At 43.5% G+C, this 22,319-nt stretch overlaps 1 long non-coding RNA gene across 2 annotated transcripts in view; it reads left to right on the top strand.

Moving 5' to 3' along the window:
• LOC118920119 (uncharacterized) overlaps window positions 1–20,419 on the top strand; it is a 48,531-nt gene extending 28,112 nt beyond the window's left edge. The window contains exon 3 of one of the 2 annotated variants that reach the window (XR_008997704.1): window positions 20,127–20,419. This is a non-coding gene — a long non-coding RNA (uncharacterized LOC118920119). Of the gene's footprint in view, window positions 1–13,801; window positions 14,602–20,126 lie in introns of those variants that run through there. The other variant, XR_008997705.1, reaches the window with a different exon arrangement.
• The last annotated feature ends 1,900 nt before the right edge of the window (window positions 20,420–22,319 follow it).

The following is a 22,319-nucleotide window of genomic DNA, read 5'->3' on the forward strand; positions in this document are numbered from 1 at the left end:
CCTCAGCCACCTGGCCATGTGCTCTGGGGCATCAGAGCAACCTCCTTGGCGGTGTGAGCACCCATCAAATCTTGCCCCCCACTCCACAGTCTAAGCACTTCGTGGGTCTGAATACAAGTTTTCCCCAGGAGACAGCACCAGTCTCAGCAGACACCTCCCACCCCAAGATCCCAAGCTCTGATAGACACCCACTCCCCCTTTTGCTGTCGTCCTCAGGAACGGTGAATCTCTAGATTACCTCAGCATCGTCCTTTTGATCAGTCACTTGTGCAACAGGTTCTTTTATTATATCCCTATATTTTGAGATATCTAACATGGTTTCTCCTTTCCTGACTAGACCTCAACTGTAGAGTAAATTTATTGGGTCACGTAACCTAGAAGTTCAGATTGAGAATAGCTTTCAGGATGATTTATTCCAGAGGACCTCAATGTTTTTTTTTTTAAACATCTTCTCAAAACTGCTCTTTCCTGTGTGTGGATTGTTTTCAGGATGGCCAACTTCCAGGTAGCAAAACTGGCTGCAGCAACTCCATTTCTCACATCCATAAACTACGCTGTCTCTCAGGAAGAGAAAGAATGCCTTTGTCCCCAGTTCCTACATAAGAGCCCCAGACTTCACTCTGCCCACACTGGCTTCACTGATTCACCCAACCAATCACTTTTGTTGGGTCCTGGGCCCATTGATTGGCTTAGGCTAGATCACATGTTCCCTGCTTAAAGCAGAGTGGCTTTAGCTTGGGACCATGGGGCCCACAAATGGAAATCAGGGCTTCCTGGGAAGTGATACAGACTTATGTGAGTGTAATTAACAACTGTCCCCTGCACTTCATCTCAGATTGTCCAGAGAAGCCCCAATTTCATATTTGTTGTTGTTTTTTAAATCCAATACCTTCTAAAATACATAACCAAATATATGGTGGTGACTTCTTTGATACAACACTAAAGGGACAATCTATGAAAGAAATGATTGATAAATGGAACTTCATGATCTTCAAAACTGCTCTATGAAGACTTTGTCAAGAGAATGAGAAACAAGCCCCAGACTAGGAGAAAATATTTACAAAGGAAACATCTAAAAAGGATTGCTATCCAAAATGTACAAAGAACTCTTAAGATTCAACAATAAGAAAACTAACAACCCAACTAAAAAATGGACCAAAGACCTTAACAAACACCTCACCAAAGAAGATATACAGATGGCAATCAAGCATATGAAAGATGTTCCACATCATGTATGATCAGGAAAATGGGAGTTAAAACAACAAGATATTACTACACACCTATTAGAATGGCCAAAATCCAGAGCACTGACAATACCAAATGCTGACAAGGATGTGGAGTAACAGGAACTCTAATTCATTGCTGGTGGGAATGAAAAGTGGGGCAGGCCCTTTGGAATATAATTTGGCAGTTTCTTACAAAACTAAACACACTGTTATCATACAATCCAGCAATTTTGTTCCTTGGCATTTTCCCAAAGGAGTTGAAAACATATGTCTACACAAAAACCTACACCTGAGTATTAATAGTAGTTTTATTAATAATTGCCCAAACTTGGAAGCAACCAAGATGTCCTTCAGTAAGTGAATAAACTATGGTACATCTGGACAATAGAATATTATTTAGCACTAATAAAAAATGAGCTATAAAGCCATAGAAAGACATGGAGGAAACTTAAATGCATATTACTAAGTGAAGAAACCAATCTGCAAAGGCTACATACTACATGGTTCCAGGTATATGACATTCTGGAAAAGGCAAAACTATGGAGATGATAAAAAGATCAGGGTTAGAAGAGGAGGGATGAATAGGTAGAACATAGAGGATTTTTAGGGCAGTGAAAATACTCTGGATGATGCTATAATGATAGATACATGTCACTAAGTATTTGTCCAAACCCACCGAATGTACAACACCAAGAGTGAACCCTAAGGTAAACTATGAACTTTGGATGATTCAATGTGGGTTCATCAGTTATAATAAATGTGCCACTCGGGGGGGATGTTGATAATGGGGGAGGCTATGCATGTATGAGGGCAGAGAGTCTATGGGAAAACTGTACTTCCCTTTCAAATTTGCCATAAACCTAAAACTGTTCTGCAAAATGTAGTCTTGAAAATAAATAAAATAATTACATATATCTAAATGTAACTTTATTTTTATTCCTTTTTCAAATGTCTTCACAAATGAGAAATAACCCTTTGATTGATCCTGGGGTTTAAAAGTAATGTTCCTAAGAAATGTGAGGAAAATGTAGATCTTCAAGGTCCAAACCACAGGGAAGCTGTCTCCTCTCCTTTTTGGTCAGAGAAGTAATAAGGCCGATGTTGATCAACTTACATTAATTTGTGTTCATTGGAAACAACCTGAGAGGGCTTATCGCTCCGTCACCCAGCAACAGCACCCGGACACTCAGGAGCCGTAACGATGATAGACAAGCCACTATCATCCGGTGTCAACTGAAAACATCTCCTAACATTGTCCAGACCTCCAGTCTTTTTAGGAACCTTGTTCTGTGAAATAGAACTATTACTGTCTTTTACGTTTTCTTTCCCCTCTTTCTCCTTTTCTAGCTGATAAAAGAATTAATGCCCAGGGAGATCATGCAGCAAGGCCAAGACTCTAAGTTAGAACATGAAGTCACTAGCTCCGAGGCCATGTCCCGACACAAGGCCATCTTGTTTTCCTGATGAATCTTTATTCTCTCCGGAGGCCCCAGGAATTTCAGAATCCTTTCAAGGGCAGTATTTTATCATCAGAAAATGTATTTTATCTTACTATTGTTTTCTGCCTGAGCTAACAATACCAGGGAACCACATTCACTAACCCTCATAATGGCCTTTGCCGTGTGCCAGGCAGTTTTCTAAGCCTTTCACAGCTATTAATTTATGTAACCCTCAAATGGCCTTGTGAGGTACATGCTATCATTATCATCATCCACAGTGTGCTGACGAGGAAACTGAGGCACAGGGAGGTCAAGCAACTGGCCCACAATGGCTCAGCCAGCTAGAGTGAGCGCCGTGATCTTGGAATGCTACCCTACCTCTGAGACGTGCCAGGAAGAAAACCAGACTTGTCAGAGGCAGGATAAGGTGAGCAAGAAGGATGGAGGCAGGCGGTGGAGGGGGAGGAAGGAAGGCAAAGCCTCACTCACTGTGTTCTTGTTCTCATTGCTCCAGAAGCACAATTTCCACCCATAAGTTAGTTATGCCCCAGTCTTTTCACTCCCTCTTTGTCAGAGTTCTAACTAACCCTGGCCCCTCCTAGGGTACCACGGGTCCAGGTCACAGGGAAAGGCGCCAAGGCAGCCTCCCTCGGTGTCAAGAGCAGGTAACAGTGCTTGGAGAAACCAGTCCCGAGAGGGCACCCCTCAGACTAAACCATCAGTTGGCAGCTGTAGCATCTGAGTGACAGAACGAATCTGCTGCAGTGACAGCCACTCTGAACCCACTGGAAGCTTGTGGGGAGGTGTCAGGAAGAGACACAAAGCTCTGTGCTCACCCTGAGACTCGCCAATGTGGTCACCCATCCATCCAGCTCATCTGTAATGACTGAAGTGGAAAATGATCTTTTCTCTTTGCCTGATCCAGACTAACTCTCAGCGAAGATGCTGACCCTTAGAAGGTTTCCACATACGTTGATTGAGCTAAAATGCGTACAACATGGTCCCTGACCTTCAGGAACCTGTTCCCCTGGAGACAAACCCCTGCTAGTTATGACACAAGTGACAGAGCTGTACTAGAACAGTAGATGCAAATCTTTTTTATCTTTGTCTCTAACATGTAAAAGTTTGAGCACACAAGCTGGTTATGAGTACCGCACACCTTCCTGGCCATGCTTTCTGCTCCCTGGATGGCCCCTTACCTGGGAAAGCACCACCCTGGCTTCCCTACCTCACTAGGCTATGTCTTCCTAGGTGGTCAACAGCCACCGCCATGGTCAGTCCCTGTGCCTCAAGGGTGTCCCACAAAGCCCTCCTCAGTGCAGATGCCAGGGCAGCCTCATCCTTAGTCTCAGTCTGGCAAGTTTCCTGTTCACTTCTCTTTTTCTTTTTTGCCTCCTTACGGTCTCTGGAGAGAGTGCAGCGCTCACACGCATTCATTCTACTCCAGCCAGGTGGGCCGCAGCGTGCTCTCCAGAGCAGGTCCCCAGGCTCCGTGCACACCACAGGCTGGCCTGGGAAGCCCTCTCCCTTCTAATGGGTCCCCACTACTCCTGCAAGGCCTTAACCCAATTATTAGCTCCCCTCAAAGCCTCCCATGGCAGCCCTCTTGCCATTCTTGAAACAGCTCCCTTCGAGAGATGATCAGCTCTCACAAGAAAATGATAGACAATCTTAAGAGACAATTTAATTATTGGACAGGAAAATAAGGCATTAAAAAAAATCAAAGCAGAAACATTTGTGAAAAAGCCCTGGTAAATACTGTACAGGTTATTCTTTTAACATGAAATGAATAGGTAAAGAAAAGAATTCACAACAATTTTTTAAATGTTGTTCTGAAAGACACCTGTAAATACATATGCTCATTCCTAGGCGGCCTATTTCTCTCTGCTTTGAATGCCAGGAGGCCCAGAGCTCATTGTGCTGATTGGGGAGCTTTCCTCAGCCTGAGGTTCGAAGAGGAAGTTTGCCCTCTTGGTCTTGGCTTTTCTCCTGTCTTTCCTGAGAGCTCCTGAGGGAGGCAGAGCAGAGGGGCTGAGAGAGCCCCGATTTCCTGGCCCCTCCGTCAGGTCCCTGCTCCTTCACTCACTAGGGATGTGCCTTCACTCGGGCTGGGTTCCCTCAGAGGATGACCTTGGGACAAAGATGTGAGTGCAACATAATTCATCTGCTTGTGGATAGCAGGAAACACCCAGAGGGGCCAGGAGATGTAAGGACAGGAAAGGAAGGGCGCTCCCCCAGGATGCTCTAAGAGCAGGTCACCACGGAGAGCATCTGAGGGTTCATGCCAGCTGGGACCTCAGGGAGACTGTGGCACTACCCAAGGGGGCAGGAGCCTGGGGGCTTTAGCCTCAGCTCCCATCGGACACAGGTCGAGGGATGCTCCCCGGGGCACAGCTGCCCCACACTCTGGCTTGTGGAGCCCAGCTGAGCTGGCCTGTGGCCAGAGAAAGGCCTCAGGGAGGGAGCCTAATGTTTGTCGTAGGAAACCAGCAGGTTGGTGGGTGTCTAGGGTATAAGGGAGGGGCAATGACAGCATCTGTACGACCACACAAGGTGAGAATAGTGAAAACGGGAATGCTCACTTTCGCCTACAGCTGGAAAACTCTGTGACGTACTATGTGTGAAACCACTGCGCAGGTCTAAAAGCACCGTACCCGTGTTCCGTTCGATGCTGTCCGTGGTGATGGTGATGAAAATGAGGACTCATAAGTTAGTTTACTTGCTCCACCGAGGAACCTCTGACCAGAGAGTGGGCTCCCCATAGATTTTTAAGTCTTTACTGGGTAACTTCCCAAGGTGGCTGGAAGAGGCATTTCCTCCATTTGGGGGGCTTTCTCCCAGAGTGAAAAATAAAACCCTGATCAGGATTCCTTCTCCACCAGTGCCAGGCCTCACAACCTTCAGCAAATAAATGGGTGTGTCTTTTATTTTACTTCTGACATTTTAAAATTCAACTTATTGAATAGGTTGTATATTTTCATGGGGCAAATTCTAGAACAGATTAAGAGCTATACAATGAAACCCCCATGGCCCCCCACTCACTCAGTTTCCTTCCTCCCACAGAACACCACAACTATTTGTTTCCTGAGTACCTTTATAGCATGTATGTGTACGTGTATGTCATGTATTTGTATTTACATTTATATAAGTTGGGTTCTTATTTTCCCTCTTTTTTTTAACAAAAGATACAACCAACACAGGCTGTTGTTCACCTCGCATTGTCATTGAGCACTGCATCCTTTAGCTGTACATGGAAAGCTTTCTCTCCTTTTCTTAAACAACTCTGTACTGTTCCGTGCTGCTTTTTGTTGCAGAAAATACTAATTTCCAACAATCAATGAGCCTGTGATGGGCCAGCAGCATGCACATGCTTTACACATGTGATCTTACTGAAACTTCACAGCCCATGGAAAGAAATAGGAGCTGCAAGAGACCACCACTATTTTACTCTAAGGAACAGGGGCTTATTGAGAGATCAAGTACTTGGCCCAAGGTTCCCACAGCTAAGTGGCAAACCAACCTCCCCTGGAGGACAGTCTGCCTGTCAGACTCCAAGTGGGTCCCTACCCACTGAACCACCCTGCCTCTCAAGGACAGACCAGGAACTGCAATGAAAGCAGTGAGCTGAGCAAAGTAAGATCAGTAACAACTGGGGTATTTATTTGGTAATGTGCCATGGTGCATTGTGTGCATTTTGTTTTATTTGGGTGCCTATTTATAGAACTTTCTGCATTTTTGCCTTTAAGGGATCCCATTTGAGGCATCAGGCATGAATGAATAGCTGAAAGATGTTGCTCTTTGTTAGGACAGGTCCAAGAATTTGGGAGTGCTGCTGGGGAAATGCAGTGGGGCAGTTGTCCTGAGTGACCTGAGCACTGGGGAGCTCTTGGGAGGGTTTACACTGTGGGGCTGGGGCTGGAGCCATGGGGAGGCCAGGGCAGGTCTGTGTTAAGAGAGGAAACTAAGAGGGTGGGAACTGAAACCAAGAACTGTGTGAAGGTGGAAGGGATATTTGGAATCATTTGATTGAAGGCCACATTTTTCAGGTGGGAAATAGACCCAGAGCAAGGTGGTAGTGCTCCCAGTTCATGGGGAAGGGAGCTGAATGAGAGGCCAGGTCTCCTGATCCCAAATCTAGTGCTTCTTCTACTACCACTCTGAAGACGAAAGCAAAGAGGGTGTGTGTATGTCTGTGTGTCTATATGTCTGTGAGGTCTGAGGAAAATACATTTGGGCATAAAAATCTGTGTGTGAGCACATAGCACAAGCTAAGGGGAGAGAAAGAGAAACTCAGGCAAAGAAGAAAAAGGGGAAAAAGGACGTATAACTCAGAAATCTTCCCCAATACTCATGTAAGTCCCAAGGATTTCCAGCCTGGAATTTTGCCATCTTAATTTCTAGGACAATATTTGACAACATAACTGGCATTCATTTCAGGGCTTATTGCTTATTTTTATGACTCCAGCAACTGCCGATTTTACAGTTCTTGGGCTCTTTGGCAGCTTCACAGAAGTTCTCAGTTTATTCATGGCCTCGGTCACTCCATATGTGCAGGAACATGTTGCCATTGCTTACGCAGCACCCATTTACCCTTTTTCAGATAAAGTCAAACTAAATGATACGGGCTGAAAGTGGAGAGAAAATTGTTCCCTAAAGGTCTTTTGCTTGACTTTTGGTGGAAGAAGTTCTTTCCTCTACAGTTGCTTGGCATCAGAATGTGAGCCTGGAAATGAAGGGGCCCATTCATTATATGAGCATCCAAGAATGATAGTAGAACACAGAGAATGATTCCAACTGATACCTTTAGAGCACCTGGACCCATCTGTGCCTGAAGCAGGTCCATAGGAACTTTTAGATTACAGGCATTAAATGACTTTTTTGTGTGTGATCTAGTGATTGAGACTCGGGCTGCCTGGGTTTGAATCTTAGATCTGCTGCTTATTAGTAATATAACCTTGGGCAAAACTTATCTCTTCTGAGCCTCAATAGTCTCATCTATAAAATGGGATAACAGCACCTATCTCATAGGGTTGATAAGAGGATTAAATGAGTTATCATATGAGAACTATTTAGAACAGTGCCTAGTATATAGTTAGCATATTAGTTGCTATCTAAAAACATTATTGTATCTGTCAGTTATGTTGCAATAACAAACAGCCCCAAAGTCTTTGTGTCTTAAAACAACAAATTTTTCTTTTTTGCATGTACTACAAGTCCCCTGTGGATCAGCAAGCACTATGCTTATCACAGTTTCTCAGGAATCCAAGATGATGGAACAGTTGCCATCTCTAATGTTGCTGGTCACCATGACAAAGGAAAACAGAGCATAAAAAAGGATACACTGGCTTTTTCCCCAGAAAGGGTACATGTCACTCCACACTCACGTTCATTGGCCAAGTCACATGGCCACACCTAGCTTCAGAGCAGAGGGAAGACCAAGCCTGCCATGATCTCAGAAGGGACAGCCCCACTGACCCTCATTTCTATTGTTACATTGTAATTGGTAGAGTATTGGACACCTGCAACTGAAAGATTCACAAGTAAATAAGAAACCATAAGTTTCCCTTGTTTTATAGTCAGCAGGGAACAGTTGCTATGACACAGCCCTAATCTTATTAAAGCCCTTTTTCCCAAACCACTCCAACCACTTTGAAGTCTGTTGGTCTTGACAGTCCATCTTCCAGATGCCAGGACCACATCCCTGACAGGGTCAGCAATCACTTGCTGGTTAAATCCCAGAAAAGTGGAAAGACATTGTATCATGGGCCCAGAGTCACAGGTCTACAAAAGAAAGTATTGAGGGGAAAAAGAGGGAAAGGTCTCCTTGGGAGAGGTGGTATCTTAAGTTCCCTGGAAGCACAGTTGAGAGGAGGATTCCTGTCATTAACTGTGGACTGTCCTCAGGAGAGAAGGGGGCATGGTGGAATTTGGAGAAGGCAGAGGCAGGGGCAAAACAAGGATGTGGCGCCAGCTGGAGTCTCGCTCAGCCTAGTCGCCTGGGCAGCTTGTAGAGAGTGGGTCCCACCTGAAGGCAAGGAACTGGCCCTTTGTAGCCCATTGTGATCAGTCATTGGCAGCAGGCTAGCCCTATGAGGGGAGAGTTAACCTTCTGGGCTAGGCAGCCCCTGTTGGGTTGGTTAAGGGTAATTTCTGGAGAAGGGGCAGCTATGAGCCGTTAGGATCCAATGCTCAGAGCAGCTCAGTCAAGGGGGTTTGGCTTGGGCACTGCCAGCATCTACTACAGGAGGCCAAGAAAGCACTAACAGGACCCTGTGCCGCTTGTCCTACCACTACCGCTGCATTTTAGAAGCATGGAAGATATTGACATTAGTGGGGTAAAAAATGGCATCCATTCACTTCCTAGATTAAATATAAATTCTCTTATTCAGGTTTATGTCCCAGGACTCTCACAAATCTAGCTTATATGAAGAATCACCCTGAAACTTATTATTTTACGAATAACCCTTTGCCTTTGCTCAGATTCTTTCCCTTCTTCTGCCAAGAGTGCCCTCTCTACTCCCAGACCTGTGAAATCCTATTCACACTTCAAGGCCCCCTCAAATACTGACTGCTTCATAGAGCCTTTCCTGGTCACTCAGCAGGATCCGCTCTCCCTCTTTGAAACCTCACAGCCCTTACTTTCTAGAGTGGATTGCAGTCTATGAATTTGAACCATGTGATAAGTGTTATTCTCTAAGTCTATTGTGGACACTTTAGAAGGAGTTGAGTCTTTTTCTCTTTGCAGCATCTGGCAAACACCCTAAACAATAAAGGCACTTAGTTAACATATGTGTGATTGAATGGCTACCTCAGGGAGATTAAATGTCCACACATGATCAAAGCCCTTGTTTTATGTACACCGTCCATAAGTGACATTTCCTGAGTCCTTGATCAGTATGTGCTGTGCATGAAGTATTTTCTTTGTATTAATTATTTCACTTAACTTTACTGTTAATTATCTCCACCCCATAGATAAGAAACCAAAGCTCAGAGAGGTCAAGCAATTCTTCCAAAGCTACACAGGTAGACTGAATGGGCACTTAGGTTTGTCTAAATTTGGTAATCTCTGTGATGCAGCTGTGACAGGGACAAACATAAGCTTTGCAATCAGATGTGGCTCCAAGTGCAAGTTCAGCCTTGCCTTGGGTATGACACTGAACACACCTGCCAGGAACTGGCAAGATGCTCACCCATCTCATTCCTTTTTCGTCCTGGGCAAACAGCTAGGCCGGTGTTTCTCAGGTGTCAGTGTACCTGTGATTCACCCGAGGCTCACTGAGAATGGGGAAACCAGCAGCAAGCATCCGCCCACCCCCACATAGCACAATGGGAGAAATTCTGTGATAGCAGTTTGCCCGTAGTAGAGAGAAGAGGGCAGGAATCCAGCAGAGGTAGGATTGAAGTAAGGAAAAGTACCCCAGGAAACCTTACCCCAGAGCCGAGTCTGAAGGATGAGAGGAGAAGTTAGGTAAAGAAAAGAAAGGGGAAAAAGAGCATTTTGGGTGGTGTGTTGAGCACATACAAAGCTAAGGAATTAAGAGGGCCCACAGGAGCATTTGGGGAACTTCAGAGTGGCAGAACATGGCCAGTGGGCAGAATGAGGGACCACGGGCAAGAGTCAGCACTAGAGACTAAGAGGAGGGCAGATCCAAGAGACGCTGTCACTATTTACTAAGGATAATGGCAACCACCGAGGAATCTCAAGGTGTGTGACAGCGCCAGCCTGACTTATGGAAATCTCTCCCCTGCTGCTCTTGGGGAGCCTGTATCAGAGGGGATGGAGTCGGGGGCTGCTGGGTTTATTTTAGATGAGGAGGCTTCTGGGTCCTATCAAGCCTCACTGCCCAGGACCCTGTAGCCGACAGTTTGTCCACATTCAGAGCCCACACTCTAACCTCTGTGATGAAGCTGTGATAGGGACAGACACAGGCTTGCAATCAGAACACATGGCTTCAAGCATGAGTCATGACCCTAGAAGTCAGGTTATGTACCCAGGGCATTTCCAGAGTCAAGGAGTCACCAAGCTACACAGTTGGAGATGGCCCTGGGGATACAAAGCAAGCACACTGGGGAAGGCCCCCAGGATGTGGTGGAGAAGAGAAGGCAGGCTGACAATTGAAGGGCCATGTGCAAGACAACCACCCCAAACTCCAGACATCGCTTCCTCGGAATCAGTCTTAGTTCTCTCTCTGCCAGGCCGTTGTTCTCCACCTTTCTCCTGATGAGGACTTGCACCAGCCAGACCCATGCCCTTGATAGACCCAGGGTTCTACACATTTCCTGCGGTCACCTGTACCTGTGACCAAGAGTGACATTCACAGAGGGAGAGCCATGACACAATTCTAATTTGTAAAAGAAGTAAATCACACAGAACTTGATACCTTCCTGTTGGTGGCAGATTACAATTTTGGATGTCAGACAATCTGTTTTGCGCTCTGACTCCCTCACCTTATAGGCTGTGTGGTCCTGGGTAAGTCAATCTCTTTGAGCCTTAGCTTTCTCATCTGCACAATGGGCATGATAGAATATACCACCTACCATGGGGGTCTTGTTTTTAGGATTGGATTCAATTATGCAAACTAAACGCTTGGCTATGCGCTTGGTACATGGTAAATACTCCATAGGTAGTAACTGTCTTATTAATGTTTTCTTCGTCTTTTAGCAATATGTCTCTTGTTTGATGGGAACCCACAATATGTAATGACACTGTGTTGCCAATTAGTATTTTAGGGAAAGGAATACCTTTTTTGTATGTGTTTTGTATGCATGGATCCTAATTGATGCATCTTTATCTTTGGAAGTCATTAGATTGTTTCTTTTTAATTATACTATAACTCAAAATTTGATTTAATTCACCAGCCTTCCCTTCTGCTCGTAATCAGCAAGGCTTTTAGAAAAAGCTCTTTTTAAAGAAAGTCATAGGTTCTGTGCAAAAGCTCAGTTCAATTTCCTATTTATAGGCCTGTCATTTTCCAGATCTGCTGGGTGAAAACCATGTTAGTGGTGGGGCAGAAAAAGCTGGCAATGCCTTCTTGCACATTGCCAAGGGGAGTATTCAGTCCTGAAACAACCTTTCAGCGGGCCACACACCTGGGCTCCATGTGACCTGTCGTTCCTGCTTTTCTTCACTACCCATGGGGGCAGAAATACCTTGAATAGGGCCCCTTCCAATGGTCTCTCCATCTGCAAAAATGGGAATGCTGCCCACTCATCCCTCAAAGGATTTAATTAGTTCACTTGTTGGCAGGTCCACCAAAGATGAAAAGAGAAAGAAATCCTACTGCCTGATCCAAGCCAGTGTCCCAGAGGCAACAGCCGTCTAACTCACCCCGCTGAGCCCACCCTGACCCTCAACATGTCCTCTCCACAACAGATACATCTCCCCCAAATGATAATCTGCCCATCACTTCCTAGGTCAGGAACTCTCAGTAGCTCATGGTTCCAAGACCAGGATCTTTATCAGTCCACAAGACCCATGTGTCTGGCTCCTGCTGACCTGCGGCCACACTGGGCTCTTTCTGCTCTCTGCTCAGGCCCGCCAGTCCTCAGGAGCCTTCGGGATGTGTGGATTCCCCTCCCCACCCCTCACACACCTTTGACTATGCTGACATCTCTGCTGGAAGATCACTCCCCTGTCTCTTCTCCCACCTGTAGTCACCTTCAGATCTCACTTCTAATGTCACCTCCTCAGGAAAGTCATCTTTGACCCCCAATTAGTGCCTTGATCTCCTTATTTTTCTCCCTGCAGGCCTTATCACTGCCTCCCCAGGGGGGAAACAGCTCCACGAGGGCAGGACTCTGTTTCCCTCCCTTTTTCCGAGCACCTATGGACCACAATGCCTGCGTGGCATCTAATGAGGAATCAGTGAGCAATTTTTTAAAATAGCATTTTTATGTTAATATGGGGGGTCTCGGATGAAAAGTTCTGTTTTTAGCAAGAGAAATAGAGTATTAGAGTTTGTTAAGTCACTAATTTGATCATTGCAGACAGAATTCTTGCCAAGCTGTGTACTTAAAATATTATGCTGTCAGGAGTTACTGCCCTTCATCTTAAATGTTCTCTCACATCCCTCAAACTCATGCCTTGTTAGGAGCCGCTGTTCATCATTTCTTCACCTGGGAAATCTCAGGTCTCTTGGTGATACTTATGCCACAAAGAGGAACCTTGGTCAAAATCAGATAGAATGGAGGCCCTCAGGGAAAGAGGGTTTCATCTCTCACCTGACTACCGTTGTATAACACTCCAGGGTCTTGGTGGGGGCTGGGAGGGTGTATGCAGGGACAGGGAGGAGATGCCCTAAAACATGCTTCTCAGAGTATTACCAGCCCACATTAAGTATAGAAATACTAAGTACAAACTGTTACTGGCTCATGTTAGTGTAGAAACTTTTAGGGCAATTTGACTTTGTCATGACATCCAAGCACATGGTCAGTGGCCTGTCTCAGTGAACAGGGCTGTAAGGATCAGGTTAGGTGCTACTGAATTTAGGTGGTAAGTCATATACAGTAGGACCACAAATTCTTCCTCAGTATTTTGGAAATTATCAAAACCTTGGTTTTCACTACATATTTGAAAAACATGTTACAAAACATGTTCAAGAAGTACCTGGAAACAAAGAAACACCTAAAGGCAGGAGTGCAAAGGAAAGTAAGCAAATGCTCACTGTAGGTTGCCATAAATCATGGGAAAAATCCCTGAAGATAAATCGTGAGTTGGGTCTTAAAATAAATTGCTAGCAAATATTGAGGGACAAGGGGTAGGAAGGCACTTCAAGAAAGAGGAAGCACATAAGCTAAGGCATGGAGGGCATGCTGGTTATGTGAAGGGCATGCACATTCCTTGCTCATTAAACTGAAATAGAGAAGCCAAGAGACTGGGTTCTACCATTTGGTAATCAATATAACAAAAGTTGATTGGCAGAAAGCGTCACTGGATATAGGAAGAGCAGTGGGCAAGTTTGAGAAATAACAGAATATTTATATAGTCTCAGAGTATCTGCCCTCCATATTTTTATGAATGACAAGGCAAAATGGTAACCCTACAATGAAGAAACCTGGCAGGCACCACTGCAACGAGGTGGTCAAAATTAACATTCCGTGTCGGAAGAAAAATCAAGCTCATGTGCCTCCTAACAGGATGCACTGGGAAGAACACAACATCACATTTGTGTCATTCCTGCCACAAATGTATAACTGAAACTACTCAAGAGGAAACATCAGACAATCTCTAACTGAAAAGCATTCTGTAAGACAGCTGACCTGTATTCTTCAAAAATGCCAATATGGAAGACAAAGGCTAAGCAACTGTTGCAGATTCAAGGTGACTGAAGAGATGTGACAAATGGATGCAACATATGATCTGGGATTTTCTTTGGCTTTAAAGGATATTATTAGGACAATCAATGAAATCTGGGTAAGGTCTGTCCATTAGACAATGATATTGTATGAATGTTAATTTCCTGAATTTGATCATCACACTATGGTTAATAAGGACAATGTTCTAATTTTTAATAAATACACACTAAAATATGCAAAGGGGTGTCATGTTTCAAACAGTTCAGAAAAAATATTGTGTGGATGAAGTTGTAGGTATAGGTATGGTAGATACAGAGATAGAGGCCAAGGCAGAGTGGTAAAAGTTTAACATCTGGGAAATCCGGGTGAAAGGTCTATGGGGATTCTTTGCACTATTCTTGTAACTTTTCTATGAGTATGAACACATATCAGAAGTTAAAAGAAGAGAAGAGAGCCATTAGGCTCCAGTCCCTGTCTGGCCCTGAGTGAGTGTGTGATTGATTAAGTCTCTCCACCCTCTGGATTTCTTCCTGCCTCTTCCAGCCCTTCCAGTTGGAGTCCTCATGGCTTGGTCTCTCTTATTCCAGATCCTCCCAAATAATTTCCAGATTTACACCTTCTCTCCTCTTCTTGTGTCTATGTTTCTCTCAGACATGCACCCTAATAGCTGATCTGTTGGGTCAATGCTCCTTGAGATCTGGGGCAGCTATGTACGGTTTGCCAATCCCTACCTATACCCCAGACAGTTCAAGATGATTAACATTTATTGAAGGTCCCCTATGTGCCAGGCCCTTTATTTCATCATCTCAATAGCCTAAAAGGTAATTTCTCCAGTCTCACGTCATCTCCACCTAAATTCGAATGGTTCCAAAGCCCTACCTCTTTGACTATAGGAAGTGCAGCATTTAATGTATTGCCCTCCCCATATATTCCTGGAAAAACTTGGGGCCACTTAGATGTGCCCACCAATCCCTCTTGGCTGGCAACTTACCTCTACAGCTCTCAGAACTAGGATTTTTGGATTTAGGTCCTCACTGTTCCATGGAGGGTCCACTCCAGGTTGGCAGGCCCATCTCTGTCTCCACTGCTTGGGTACCATTAGAGCTGAAAATACCTGTAGCTCAATGCCACAGATCTTGGCACCACTTAGAGTAAACAGAAGAATGTTCCTTTTGTATTCCATTCAGTTGTTGTGGGAATTAGGGGGTCCCCTCAATCAGCTGCTCAAGCTCTAGTGGTGTGGCATTCATGTCAAGGTGTTTTAATTACTGGGTGGGACTGAATTCTAATATCAGCCACAATACATTAATGGGGCCACCTCTTCTCCAACACCCAGGCCAGTTTGCCAGGCCCACCTCTCCAAGTGAGACCACTTCCCTTAGTGTGAGCTATTCCTAGCTCTTGTTGATTTGACCCTCCCTACAAACTGAATTTTGCATATATCTGATATAGAGATCGTGGTTGTATATAGATATGAAGGGTGTTGCCTGTCATCACTGGCTGAAATATCTGAGGGTCAGATCCTGACCAAGAAGGTACCCTATTTACATCTGATACTCAGAGAAGTTTCTTTGGGTTTTTTCACAGGTTCCCACAAGTCTTTGAGCTGCAGGACCCTTTCCAGTGCATTGGGTGGTCTTCTCTTTAAAGTGGAGCATAGTCAGCAATTTGGTAGAGGCCTTCCTCCTTGAGGGATTGCTAGTTAAATGAGGCTTTTCTGGACTGACCTAGAATTCTGGAAATATTTTGGGCCACTGTTCATGCTGTTGCTGCTGCTGCTGATTTCATGCTTGAATTATCCAAGCCACTTAGTTTTCTTTCCTCCTCATGTCACTTTTCCTCACAAGAACTTTATATGTATTTACCCAAAAGACAATGACATCAAGCATGGCCCATTTTATATTGTTCTGGAAAGTGCTTGAGGGAGGTGGGGAAAAAGTTGAAATTACTGACAATGTGGTTTTATAGATAAAGCGTGGGTATCAGAACCAGACAAGCCTGGATTCAAATCTGGGCTTGTTACTTACTATTTGAGTAAATGTTCAGAAGAAATTCGAGGCCCTCATCTCTAAAACAGAGAAAAAAACCATCTAGCTCTCGGGGCTAAATAAAAAAAAATTATTTTAAATCATCAGCCCTAAAAAGGAGCTCAATAAACCTTAGTTTCCCTTGTCTTGAGTGAGAATTTAAGTTATCTATATTTTTTGGTTTATTCCTCTTATGGACAACCCTAACATCAGCTAAGGAGTACGCCTTGTTTCCATGGAGACATATTTAAGGTAAACAAATGTGCAAAGGGGAAGCACAGACACCCATCCTACGCCCACTCGCAGCCAATGCACGGCCTCAGCATAAATGTTTCCAAAGAAATGTTTCACAAAGCTTTCGGGGAAGGCACCAGTGCTCTTTCAAAGTCTTTACATGCTTTTTCATTGCATGGCTCTTGAAATGAATAATAATTTGAAACAGATAATAATGAACTTCACGCAGCAATGGATCAAAAGTGGAATTATTGAGCTCACCATTGTCTACTATAATTAGGCTGACATGCTGTTGAATCCAAACGGATGGCTTTTTTTTCTCTTTCTTCTGTATGTGCACATTTATTTGAACAAAAACTTTAAATAGGCAGAATATTATAAGATTTCTGGGCCCCACATGGTTTCAACTCTAATCCAAACAACTTACGTTCTTCTGAAACTCTGATTTTCCTTTTTTCTTGGCATCATTATTTTGTATGTTGCGTGGGAGAATTACTTTCCTCAGTGCGCATGGAAATATAAGCACATAAATCACACACCGAATTTACTTAACAAGGAGGAATCATCCCACTGTCCCTTCCCACTGAACAGTACCTTCTTAGGGAAAAACACTGCAAATCCCATAAAAGACCAAAGTGTCTCCAATCAAATGACTTTTTAAAATTCCACAAAATAATTTCTGCCTTAAATAGCCTATTAAACATACCAGCAATTAGCTAATAGATATCTTTTAATTAGATCTAACTTTAGATCTCTCTTCAATCATGGCAGAAATCAAACTAGCTTTATAGGGATGTAAACATTCATTTGAAAATCTATTAACAGTGTGGTTTCCTCTACTCCCATCTAGCACAAGGACCAACTTTTGATTCACAAAAATCAGCTCATGTCTTACCCAGGACATCTGTCCTCAAGATGTGACACTTAAAATGGTACAGCAGAAACACAAGTCACCAAAGATAACAGCTCACAGAATTATGGCTAACAATGGAGGACAGTCTTATTGACATCAACCACATAAAGAAAGAGAAAGGGCATCTAATAAAGCTGATATTAGCTGCTTTATCAGTTATGGGTAGACGTCTTGGCTTTTCTAAAGGCTCTCACAGAAGAATTGACTTGGCCCATGTTACAAAAGCCAGGCAGAAAATTCTGTGCCAGTGAGGATACGGACAGTGGTAGAAAGAAAGATTAGCAGAACAATATTCCCCAAATCAGAATATCAAGGTGCCCATGGGTAGAAGAGTTAAAGCTACCATCCTCAAGGTGGGCTCTGAGTCTTAGCTAGTGGGATATAAGGCGCTACAGTCACCATAGGGAGAAGGTCTAGCCAGGCCACTGATGACTAACGTCACTAGCTCCATCCATCAACACCTGATCCAGAGCAGAGGACCAAACGGGAGCTTAGGGAATCCTTCCCTTTGTCGTATACACAAATCTGTAAGAAGAATTGAGCAGTTCCACAAAACCATAGAATTGCTGAACACTGGAGCTCTAAAAGTTGCAGAAGGGGAAACTGCAGCTGGAGGTGGTGAAATGACTCGCTCAAGGTCACAGAGAAACCACTACCACCCTTCCCCACTTGTGACTTGAATGGAAATAGTCTTTTTCTGACATGAAAAAAAAGAGAAGAGTGAGTACGCTATGTGTCAGCAGAAGTTATGCCACATGCAGCTATATCATTGCCCAACAAAGGAAATGTGGATTCACAGAACTAGCTTCCTACTTCTAACACTATTTTTCCTGTAATTGGGTAAGACTGGGGGCAAACTCTGGTCAAACACCACGAAGATGAAGGGAAGCTCTGTGTTCTTAGATGTGTGAATATAGGGCCAATTAAGATTGCTCAACCAATTGTCAATTCAGTATTACTTGAGGTATGGCCAACATGGGCTAGGTATTTTGGAAAACAAAGAAAAAGCATAAGACATGGTCTTTTCTCTCAAGAAAAATCTGCACAACTATAGGAGGTCATCAGAGATCAAGTACAAAGATTGAGTATTGACAATGATCCCAACAGGAGTTCAGAGATGGGAGAAATCACAGGGTATTGACAGATAGTTTATGGTGGCTAGATTGGCCTGATACCCATGGTTTCTTCAAGGCTGGGCCTGGGTAGGGGTACAGGTGTAGAGGGAGAGATATGTTGGGGGTATCTAAGTAGAAACAAAGTTTCTGAGGTAGGAATTAATGTGGCTGCAAACACTCTGGTGAGAAGACCCAACTGAGGGGCCTAGAAGTTGGGTTTAAGGACACAAAAGAAGACAACAGTGAATCCATAGGGAAAAGCACAATGAATGACTCACCAAATCATTGGCTGATAGCACCACAAAACACAGCACAAGGGACTAGGCCCATTTCCTCAGAGATTCTTGTTTCACTGGCACATTAAGAAAAATCAAATTTATGATTTTTAGATGTACATATGCCAGAATCATTGAAAATTTATATCTGTTATAGCAGGACTAATATCTTGACCTCTGTACAAAATACAAAGTTGGTCTGAGCCATGTGAGGGATCATTTCCCCTTCACACCATCACTCCCCAAGAGAAAATTGACCAGATAGTTTTAGAAGCTATTTCTAGACCCACAAGGTACCAACTCAACAAAATAAAGTAGTGCTCATGCTATTAAATATCCAAAAAACTACCCAAGTGCATTTATATGCCTTTGAACATCTTTTTGACCTTAAAGGCTTTCAACTTGTCAACTCGTTCCATCTGAAGGCCTGCCTGTGGCCTTCCTATTATTACTTCCAATTTCTGGGATAGAAGGTAAACTGAGATGTAGAAGAACTATGGAGTCATCTAATGGGAGACTATTTCAATGCTAACACATGCCACACCCAAATGCCTACTACACACAAAGACTATTTATAATAAATCTGATTTTAAGCCTGGATTTACAATGAAGTTCAAAGCAGAAAGAGCAAAATTCCAGATTCAAGAAAAATTACAGCTGGAAAAATAATGTTAAAAGAAATAAACTAAGAAAGCTTTCCAAGAAGTTACTCGATTTGGGAATTTAAGGAAGATGGAGGTTTGTGTCCAAGAGGAAACTGCTTCGGGGACATGGAGGAATGGAAAGTCTTGCCTTCAGCCTATTTTTATAGACCTGCTTCACCCATACACACATTTAAATCAAGAGAATGCATTCCTGTCCATGGCTTCCAACAAGGCACATGCAAACTGAGGCCTCTGATCACACTGTGTACCTGCCATATGCCAAAGCTTCAGCTGATAAGAGGCTTTGGGAGGGGAAATGTTAACTTGCCCCTGGCCTTTGACCCCAGGCAAATATGTACCCTCTTCTTGCAAGAAGACTCCACCATATACACAGCAGGTAGCTTCAGGTCACCCAGGAGTTGTGTGTGTTTGAGGGGACAAGTGAGGTGATTGGTGGGCAGAAATTCTCTCCCTTTGCCCTTTTTTACCTTGTCTTAAGTGGGAAGGAACTTTGGATTCATGGTTAATTGCTGCTAAGCATAGTCATTTTCTGTCCAGAGGCTGCAGAGGTTAGCAAGAGGATGGCCAAACATGTGGAAAGGATATTGCCACTGCTCACTCACATTCCTGTGGCAGACATCAGCCATCAAGCAGAGCATTCTTTTGCTTTGAGCAAAGACTCAACTTCAGAATCCTTCTCAACCCAATAGTCCAGGCTACCCTCACTGATTAGAGTTGACAAGTGATTTGAAACTTACTTGCCAGCCCCAGGGTCGAGAGAAAGAAAGAGAAAAGGAGAGAGGGAAGAAAAGGAAAAGCAACATTTACTAAGTACCAACTACATGCCAAGTAGTGGTATATCAAGGAAGGTATAGGTCTGCCCTGAAGCAGAAGGGTTTTTCATCTGATAAAAAAAACAGACGTTATAGGCTTTACATGGTGCTTAAATTCTCCACAGGCAATGCAGCCCTTATTGTCTGCACCCTGGCTGGACTGTTCCCACTCGGTGTATTACTGGGACCAAGAACCACTGCTGGTATATCCACACAGCTCACCTCTGAGAACAGCCTGGTGAGGTAACAAGGAACTGGAGTCAGGAGAGCCATCCTTTTATCTTTGTTCCACCCTTAATTGTGGTCAGACTGCATTTCAGTGTCCTCATTTGTAAAATGGAGACAATAAAGCTGTCCCTTTCTCAGAGCTTTGTAATCTTGGTTAGTGCTTCTACAACAGTGAAAGAGCACAGATTCTGGCATATTGGAGGAAATTTTTAAATGACAGTTTTTTTCCTTAAGTTACTAACTAAACTAGAATGTCCTTACCTCAGTTTTAAAACCATTACACTAATAATGGAAACAATTCATAATATACCAAAAAGGGGTGTCAGATTTAGAAAAAAATAAAGGATGGCCCATTAAATTTGACTTTCAGCTTAAAAAAATGAATATCTTCAGTATAAATATTCCCAAATATTGTCCAGGACAGACTAATACTAAAAAATTCATTTTTTAAAATCTGAAACTCAAATTTTAACTTACTGTCCTGTGCTTTATCTGGCAACGGTAATAACAAATCTGGAGGTGTGGAATGAATAGGGGAAGAGCTCTTCAGAGGAAAAAAAATGTCATACTGAAAGGAATGTTTCTCAAAATTGATGATTTTCAAATTTTTTTCAGCCACATTCCACGGTAAGAAAAACAGTTTGCATCACAATTCAATGTACATATACAAATGTGAGTTAACTGACAAACGTTTTACAAAATGTTTTCTGTGGCCAGTACAGCCTGGCACTTCCTATCTTCTTCATTCTCCCCTTTACTACTTCTCTTTTTAAAAATCCCAAGTCCAGCCTCACTTAATTGATTTCCTGACCCCCTAATGCAGAGGTCAGCAAACTATGGCCGAAAGACCAGATCCAACCAGGCACCTGTTTTGTTGTATGGCCTGTGAGCTAAAAATAGTTTTTACATTTTTAAATGGCTGGAAAAAATCAAAAGGAGAATGATATTTCATGACATGTGAAAATTACATGAAATTAAAATTTCAGTATTCATAAATAAAGTTTTATTGGAACCTAGCCACTTGCACTCACCTATTCATCATCTACGATCACTTTCCCACTATCATGGCAGAGTTGAGTAGCTGTGAGTTGAGAGTTGCCTGCTGAGTATGACCCACAAAACCTAAAATACTTACTATTTGTCCCTTTGTTCAAGGAGTTTGCTTACTCCTGTCCTAAAGCAATGGGTTGCAATCTGCAGTTTGAAAAGCTTTGCTCTTAACAGTTTTGCCCTCAAAGCATCTATTTCTGTTTATATGACTGGGCAGTTTTTTTCTAAGAATCTCAGATCAACCTTATTCTTCTCAGTTCCTCATAAGCTAAACCCAGATGAACAGACTCTAGCCAGAAAACTTATTTTTGGCTTCCTTTAAAGTGTGAGGTGGACTTAGTCAAGGCCCAGACTTTGCAAGAATTGAGAGAATGTCATTTACCATTATCCTCAGTCACTTGAGGCATTGTGCTCCCAGAGAAGGAAAGGATTATGAAAACAAGAACCAAGCATCAAGCCCTTGACCTTATTTAGGCGCTTGATACTTATTACAGAGTTCAGAGCTTCCAGAGCCAAGGTGTGTGATTTGCAAGAACTAGGTGTGCTTGAATCTAAAGGCTAACCCCTAAGTAAACATGGCATGAATTTATATTAGAGACAAGAGAATGGAAAGCGAGCAGACCATGATCTCTCTGGCTGGAGAAAGAAGAGAGGGAGAAGAGGGCGCAGAGGCTGACAAGTCCCTGAGGGGTCCTGTACCATGCCTCCTTCCTGGCCTTATGACTTTCAGGGGGAGGGTAAGAAATCCCCAAGACAGAGTTAGGGAACACCAAGACCTGAGAGAATTTGCACCTTGCTCTGCAGGAGATGCCTGGAGTTAGCGGGGGAGCCTCACAGATAAATATCAGCAGTCAGCAAACTACTGCCCAAGCCCAAACCCAGCATGCCGCTTATTTTTGCCAGTAGTTTATTGCAACAGGGCCATGTGCGTTTGTTCACAAATCAGATGGGACTGCTTTTCTGCTACAGTGGTAGAGTTAAAGACTTGCCTAAAACATTTACTGTCTGGCCCTTTTCAGGACAGAATTTGCCAATCCTTG

Source organism: Manis pentadactyla, chromosome 5 (genome assembly GCF_030020395.1).
Source record: "Manis pentadactyla isolate mManPen7 chromosome 5, mManPen7.hap1, whole genome shotgun sequence".
Lineage (NCBI taxonomy): Eukaryota > Metazoa > Chordata > Mammalia > Pholidota > Manidae > Manis > Manis pentadactyla.